Below are 7,673 nucleotides of genomic sequence, written 5' to 3'. Positions count from 1 at the left end.
ACAATTTAAAGTCAAACCTTAAAAATGTTTAAGGAAACATGATTTTGTTTTTTCGGTTTCGGACAAATTCAAATTATATCTTTCTTTTTATGTTATCAATTAAGAGTATTGTCATTTTTCAACCTGTCTGTTTAACAAATTAGTATGAATCAAAAATACAATTATATTTAAGGCACTCTTAATTAAAATCATGGTGGACAGGTCATTCTAGCGATGCGAACACGTTCGTTTTGGTCGCTTATCACATGAATATAGCTCTTTCATCAACTGGTGTATATATATATATGTATATATATATATATATATATATATATATATATATATGATATCATAGTTTATATTTACGTATGAATATCATAATTATATTTCTAATAGTCAAGTTTGCGTTGAATGCTGCATCAGCCTTCATGAAAAACTAATTCCATTTAAGGGACATTTTTTTCCCTCAGGAAAGCGTTTAAGCGCCAATTTTTACTTCACGGGAATCGAGGGAAATTTGTGCCATCATCTTTACATAGCAGGATTCCAGGGCCACTAACGCACCATTATCGTTACGTCACGGGAATCCAGGGCCACTTAAGTACCATCATCTGAAAGTCACGGGAATCCAGGGTCACAAGTGCCATCATCTTTGTCTCAGGAGTCTAGGGCCACTTAAGTGCCATCATCTTTATGTCTCAGGAATCCAGGGCCACTTAAGTGCAATCATCTTTGCATCACAGGAATTCAGAGCCACTTAAGTGCCATCGTCTTTACGTCACAGGAATCCAGGGCCACTTATTCACATTCTTTGATTATAAAATCGAGCCATAAGTAAAACCCAGGCAGATTATCAGGCTGTGAAATAACAATTAACTTGATGTAGCAACATCTTTGGGAGAAGATATGTTTTAGTTAAGTCTTTAAATGAGAGTGAGCAATCTATCACCTAAACTTTGCAACTGATTGGGAACCATCTCAAAAATGCAGATGGGTCAGAGGAGTGTACCTTGACAACCACAAAAGTATCAGCTTACTAAACCATACGTCACTAACCCTCCTGATACCCAAGCGGGTTGTACTGTTAATTTACTACTGTTAATATACCTCCCTGGTCGTTGGCTGCCTACCAACTACTACAACTACCAGAGTTCAGAAACGTTGACAAAAGAGATTTGTCCTAAGTGTGGAAACATTCATAAGGACTGGAGACTGACATACAAATATACAGGATTAGCTAAAATGATGGAATTCTTTATTTCATACATTTTCATTACATATAATGTCAGATTCTCAAGGCACTGTAACTTTACAAACTGTCAACATAAGGTACTTTTCAAGTTAGTTCTGTTTCCAACATGTCATACATTTACAAGTCTTTTCTTAGAAGAGTACATCAGCAGATGCATCAGGAGTATAACCTATATTTCAAATAATGCATTACAAAATTTTTCAAAGGTTCAAAGGAATCAGAATTTTCTTTTTACCATGATGAACAGTCAGTATGAAAACTACATTATATAAGTTGGTATCAAGAATCATCCCAACATTATCTGGATTAACAACATAAACCGTAAAATATATTTATATATATATTTTATTTTAGGGAGAATAAAAAGATGTTCTGGAAGGAGGTAAATAAAGTGGGTAAGACAAGGGAGCAAATGGGAACTTTAGTGAAGGGCGCAAATGGGGAGGTGATAACAAGTAGTGGTGATGTGAGAAGGAGATGGAGTGAGTATTTTGAAGGTTTGTTGAATGTGTTTGATGATAGAGTGGCAGATATAGGGTGTTTTGGTCGAGGTGGTGTGCAAAGTGAGAGGGTTGGGGAAAATGATTTGGTAAACAGAGAAGAGGTAGTAAAAGCTTTGCGGAAGATGAAAGCCGGCAAGGCAGCAGGTTTGGATGGTATTGCAGTGGAATTTATTAAAAAAGGGGGTGACTGTATTATTGACTGGTTGGTGGTTATTTAATGTATGTATGACTCATGGTGAGGTGCCTGAGGATTGGCAGAATGCGTGCATAGTGCCATTGTACAAAGGCAAAGGGGATAAGAGTGAGTGCTCAAATTACAGAAGTATAAGTTTGTTGAGTATTCCTGGTAAATTATATGGGAGGGTATTGATTGAGAGGGTGAAGGCATGTACAGAGCATCAGATTGGGGAAGAGCAGTGTGGTTTCAGAAGTGGTAGAGGATGTGTGGATCAGGTGTTTGCTTTGAAGAATGTATGTGAGAAATACTTAGAAAAGCAAATGGATTTGTATGTAGCATTTATGGATCTGGAGAAGGCATATGATAGAGTTGATAGAGATGCTCTGTGGAAGGTATTAAGAATATATGGTGTGGGAGGCAAGTGAGGAAAGTGATTGGTTCTCAGTGAATGTAGGTTTGCGGCAGGGCTCTGTGATGTCTCCATGGTTGTTTAATTTGTTTATGGATGGGGTTGTTAAGGAGGTGAATGCAAGAGTTTTGGAAAGAGGGACAAGTATGAAGTCTGTTGTGGATGAGAGAGCTTGGGAAGTGAGTCAGTTGTTGTTCGCTGATGATACAGCGCTGGTGGGTGATTCATGTGAGAAACTGCAGAAGCTGGTGACTGAGTTTGGTAAAGTGTGTGAAAGAAGAAAGTTAAGAGTAAATGTGAATAAGAGCAAGGTTATTAGGTACAGTAGGGTTGAGGGTCAAGTCAATTGGGAGGTAAGTTTGAATGGAGAAAAACTGGAGGAGGTGAAGTGTTTTAGATATCTGGGAGTGGATCTAGCAGCGGATGGAACCATGGAAGCAGAAGTGGATCATAGGGTGGGGGAGGGGGCGAAAATTCTGGGAGCCTTGAAGAATGTGTGGAAGTCGAGAACATTATCTCGGAAAGCAAAAATGGGTATGTTTGAAGGAACAGTGGTTCCAACAATGTTGTATGGTTGCGAGGCATGGGCTATGGATAGAGTTGTGCGCAGGAGGATGGATGTGCTGGAAATGAGATGTTTGAGGACAATGTGTGGTGTGAGGTGGTTTGATGGAGTAAGTAATGTAAGGGTAAGAGAGATGTGTGGAAATAAAAAGAGCGTGGTTGAGAGAGCAGAAGAGGGTGTTTTGAAATGGTTTGGTAACATGGAGAGAATGAGTGAGGAAAGATTGACCAAGAGGATATATGTGTCGGAGGTGGAGGGAACGAGGAAAAGTGGGAGACCAAATTGGAGGTGGAAAGATGGAGTGAAAAAGATTTTGTGTGATCGGAGCCTGAACATGCAGGAGGGTGAAAGGAGGGCAAGGAATAGAGTGAATTGGATCGATGTGGTATACTGGGGTTGACGTGCTGTCAGTGGATTGAATCAGGGCATGTGAAGCATCTGGGGTAAACCATGGAAAGCTGTGTAGGTATGTATATTTTGCGTGTGTGGACGTATGTATATACATGTGTATGGGGGGGGGGGTTGGGCCATTTCTTTCGTCTGTTTCCTTGCGCTACCTGGCAAACGCGGGAGACAGCGACAAAAAAAAAAAAAAAGAAAAAAATTTTTTTTTCATACATGCTTGCCATTTCCCGCTAGGCAAGGTAGCGTTAATAACAGATGACAGAGCCTGAGAGGGAAAATTCCTCACTTGGGTCCTTGCTCTGTTCTTTCTTTTGAAAAGTAATATGGGAAAGGAGGATTTCCAACCACCCACTCCTGCCCCTCTTAGTTGCCTTCTACAACACTGGGGATATGCAGGCAGTATTCTTTCTCCCCTATTGCCAGGGATATGGCCTTTCTTCCTGTTTCCTGGCACCACCTCACTGTTGCAGGGGGTAGTGATGCTGTTTCCCGTGGGGTGAGGTTGCCCTGGGAATCCATCTACCTAAGTCAAACCTCCCACATGACCTGCCCCCTTAATCACTTTCCCATTTAGCATTTATTACCAGTCAAGTCAGACAGTACTTGGTCTATAATGGTAGACACTAGACGTAGGCAGTCCGTCATGAGACTGGGATTTAAATAACTTTAAGTATTGGCAACTGATGAGGTGGATTATCTCCATGAAACATGTTGTGCCACATGTATAGAAAAATTATGTTAAATAAAATCATATCAAGTCCTACTGGAGGGTGATTTCACCTTCATAACTATTGTCACAGACTAGTGGGGGCTGGAAATCTTCCCCTCCCATTTTCTTTTTAATTTTCCACAAAAAGGAACATAGAAGGGGGACAAGTGAGGACAATCCCTCCAAGGCTCAGTCCTCTGTTCTTCATGCTACCTCGCTAATGCAGGAAGAGGTGAATATGTATGTATGATGGGGAAGAGTAGTGTGGTTTCAGAAGTGGTAGAGAAATACTTAGAAAAACAGACGGATTTGTATGTAGCATTTATAGATCTGGAGAAGGCATATGATGGGTTAACAGAGATGCTTTGTGGAAGGTTTCAAGAGTATATGGTGTGAGAGGTATGCTGCTAGAAGCAGTGAAAAGTTTTTACCAAGGATGTAAGGTATGTGTACAAGTAGATACAGAGAAGTGATTGGTTCCCAGTGAATGTCACTTTGCAGCAGGGGTGTGTGATGTCCCCATGGTTGTTAATTTGTTTATGGGTGGGGTTGTTAGGGAGATAAATGCAAGAGTTTTGGAGAGGGGCGAGTATGCAGTCTGTTGGGGATGAAAGGGCCTAAGAAGTGAGTCAGTTGTTGTTGAGAAACTGCAGAAGTTCGCGACTGAGTTTGGAAAAGTGTGTGAAAGGAGAAAGTTAAGAGTAAATGTAAATACGAGCAAGGTTATTAGGTTCAGTAGGGTTGAGAAACAAGTAAATTGGGATGTAAGTTTGAATGGAGAAAAATTTGAGGAAGTGAAGTGTTTTCGATATCTGGGAGTGGACTTAGCAGCGAATGGAACCATGGAAGCAGAAGTGAGTCACAGGGTGGGGGAGGGGGCGAAGGTTCTGGGAGCAATGAAGAATGTGTGGAAGGAGAGAACATTACCTCGGAGAGCAAAAATGGGTATGTTTGAAGGAATAGTAGTTCCAACAATGATGTATGATCGCCAGGCATGGGCTATAGATAGGGTTGTATGGAGGAGGGTGGATGTGAGGGAAATGAAATGTTTGAGGACAGTATGTGGTGTGAGGTGGTTTGATCGAGTAAGTAATGAAAGGGTGAGAGAGATGTGTGGAAATAAAAAGAGTGTGGTTGAGAGAGCAGAAGAGGGTGTGTTGAAATGGTTTTGACATATGGAGAAAATGAGTGAGGAAAGATTAACAAAGAGGATATATGTGTCAGAGGTGGAGGGAACAAGGAGAAGGAGACCAAATTGGAGGTGGAAGGATGGAGTGAAAAAGATTTTGAGCGATTGGGGCCTGAACATACAGGAGGGTGAGAGGCGTGCAAGGAATAGAGTGAACTGGAATGATGTGGCATACCGGGGTCAACGTGCTGTCAATAGACTGAACCATAGCATGTGACTAAAAAAGGGTGGGAACAGGGGGCTGGAAATCCTCCCCTCCGGTTTTACTTTTCTAAAAGATGGAACAAAGAAGGGGGCCAAGGGAGGATTTTTCCCTTGAAGGCTGTCATCTGTTCTTGACACTACCTTGCTGACGTGGGAAATTGAGAATATGTACGGTAAGAGGAAAAAGTTGAGATTTGGTTGCTGTTTCTGCTGATACATGAAGGGCTTAACTTGTATTAACTGGAAAAACCTTTTTTTTTTCTTTTTTTTGTCCTTACATCATATACTTTGTTAACAACCATTCTTTGAAAACAGAAATTTTATCTGATTCCATACATTCTTTGTTGTATAAATTGCCTTCAAGACTAACCTAAGTTCCTTTCTTTTTATCACCAATTACATTCGCATTATTAATTACAGAACATGCTTCGATCTCAACAAAATGTTTTCCTTTTTTTCTTCATATAAACCTGCTCACAAAATTAAAGCAAATAATACAGATTCTAATGCTCCTAATGTTTGTTTTCTCATTGACTCCATTAACATATTACAAAGTGGCAATGAATATACTCACTTAATCCCTAAGTCTTTTAACCCATTCAGTTCTGACTACATTGAAAAGTTATCTCCTAAGCATGAGGATTATTTGGTACCAACATTTGAAATAAAAAAGTATTTGAGCTGTTTAAAAAAAAAAAAATCATAACCAAGAGCATCATATGCATTTAAAACTTGGCACATCATTTTCCAATTTAATTTTCCAATGATCTGCTTTGAGAGTCTTTCTCTAATATCACAAAATCTTTATTCATAGTATGTAGTAAGGCAGAGATCTGGATTGGGTGCACATGCTCTGTCCTCCTTCAAGGTTTTCTCTGGGTAACAGAATGCATATTTCTGCATTACAGAGTTGCAAAAGATATCTGGTATTTACATATGCCTCTAGTCAGTAAATAAATAGCCAATTCTTTCAAGAGTAGGCAGGAAAATTCCAGCAATAACGTATCTGTGATTACGACTCTACAGTTTATCTATGTGCCATATGGAGATGGGAGTGAAAGCATTTAATAAAAGTACTCCACTGGGAAAAATTTTCCTCCCACTTTGAGGATAAAAACCCAGTCAGTTATATCCCTAAGCACAGGAGCAATGCTCCTTGGCAGTGGTGAGCCATCTGAGGAAGAAATATTGAATATCAAGCAGAGAAATAAAATTTCACATTAAAATGAAATGTATCAAACAATCATCCAGTAAAGGTTAGGAAACACTACAATGGTTGTTTTCTGCAGACAGAAGGTCAATGCCAAATGCCTCCCCAGACAGCAAATGACAAAAATGTGCTGAGTTGAGCTTGAAAATCTGAAAATTTTCAAATTCATCAAGCCCTCACATAGATTATACTGTGATAATGAGAATGCCCAATGAAGTTACTGAAATAAAACTATGTATAGAACATCCAGGCTATTTATACTTTGAAAGATGAATGGTAAAAACATATGGTAATCAGTGCAAGCCAACCTCTCACCTTGATAATGTGGAATCTCCCCAGGAAGTCTACCCAGGTGTGAGTGGGTACCAAGCAAGTTGGTGTCAAGAGACACTTCCAAGATGCAAAACAACAGTACTCACTTGTAAACAGATTGAGAATTCAGTCTGCTGCAACCACCTTAATTGATATGGGCCTCTGCAGGACTAGGGAATGGAACTGTGGTCACATGAGAATGACCCATTTCAAAATGAAGCTTGTAAATGTATTATGAGTAACTCACAAACCCTCACATATGCACTGTGGCTTCACAAAGGGAAATACTGATACTATCTCTACCGCATCAATCAAATGATCTTGTAAACTTTTTTTTCATTTTTTCAAACCTCATATCTTCAATTTCAAGTCAACCACAATTTGGAAAAGCTTCTTAGTTACCTTAATAAAATGCATCATTTACCAAGTGAAAGTCAGGGAACACACTATCATATGAAGTATTTTCCATTAATCTAAATTCAGTTCTGGACGCTTGCTTACCAAAATAATGACTCTGAATTGCACTAGACCCTTTTCACTGCAGCAGTCCTAATATCTAAGGTTTTCTCTGTGCAGGATATTCTCAAACATTCTACAAAAATATCTTCATCAGTTATTATGATTAACTAGCACAAAATATTCTAAATAAAATTACATACAAGTCAACCTGGTGAAACACTGTTTATGCCTGCTATGCAACTTCTGTATTAATGTGACCTGTTGCCAGGCATATTAGGTACTCTTAGGCATATGCAGTG

The sequence above is a fragment of the Panulirus ornatus genome, chromosome 5 (assembly GCF_036320965.1).
Source record: "Panulirus ornatus isolate Po-2019 chromosome 5, ASM3632096v1, whole genome shotgun sequence".
Taxonomy (NCBI): domain Eukaryota; kingdom Metazoa; phylum Arthropoda; class Malacostraca; order Decapoda; family Palinuridae; genus Panulirus; species Panulirus ornatus.
Note: the sequence above shows the minus strand (reverse complement) of the source record.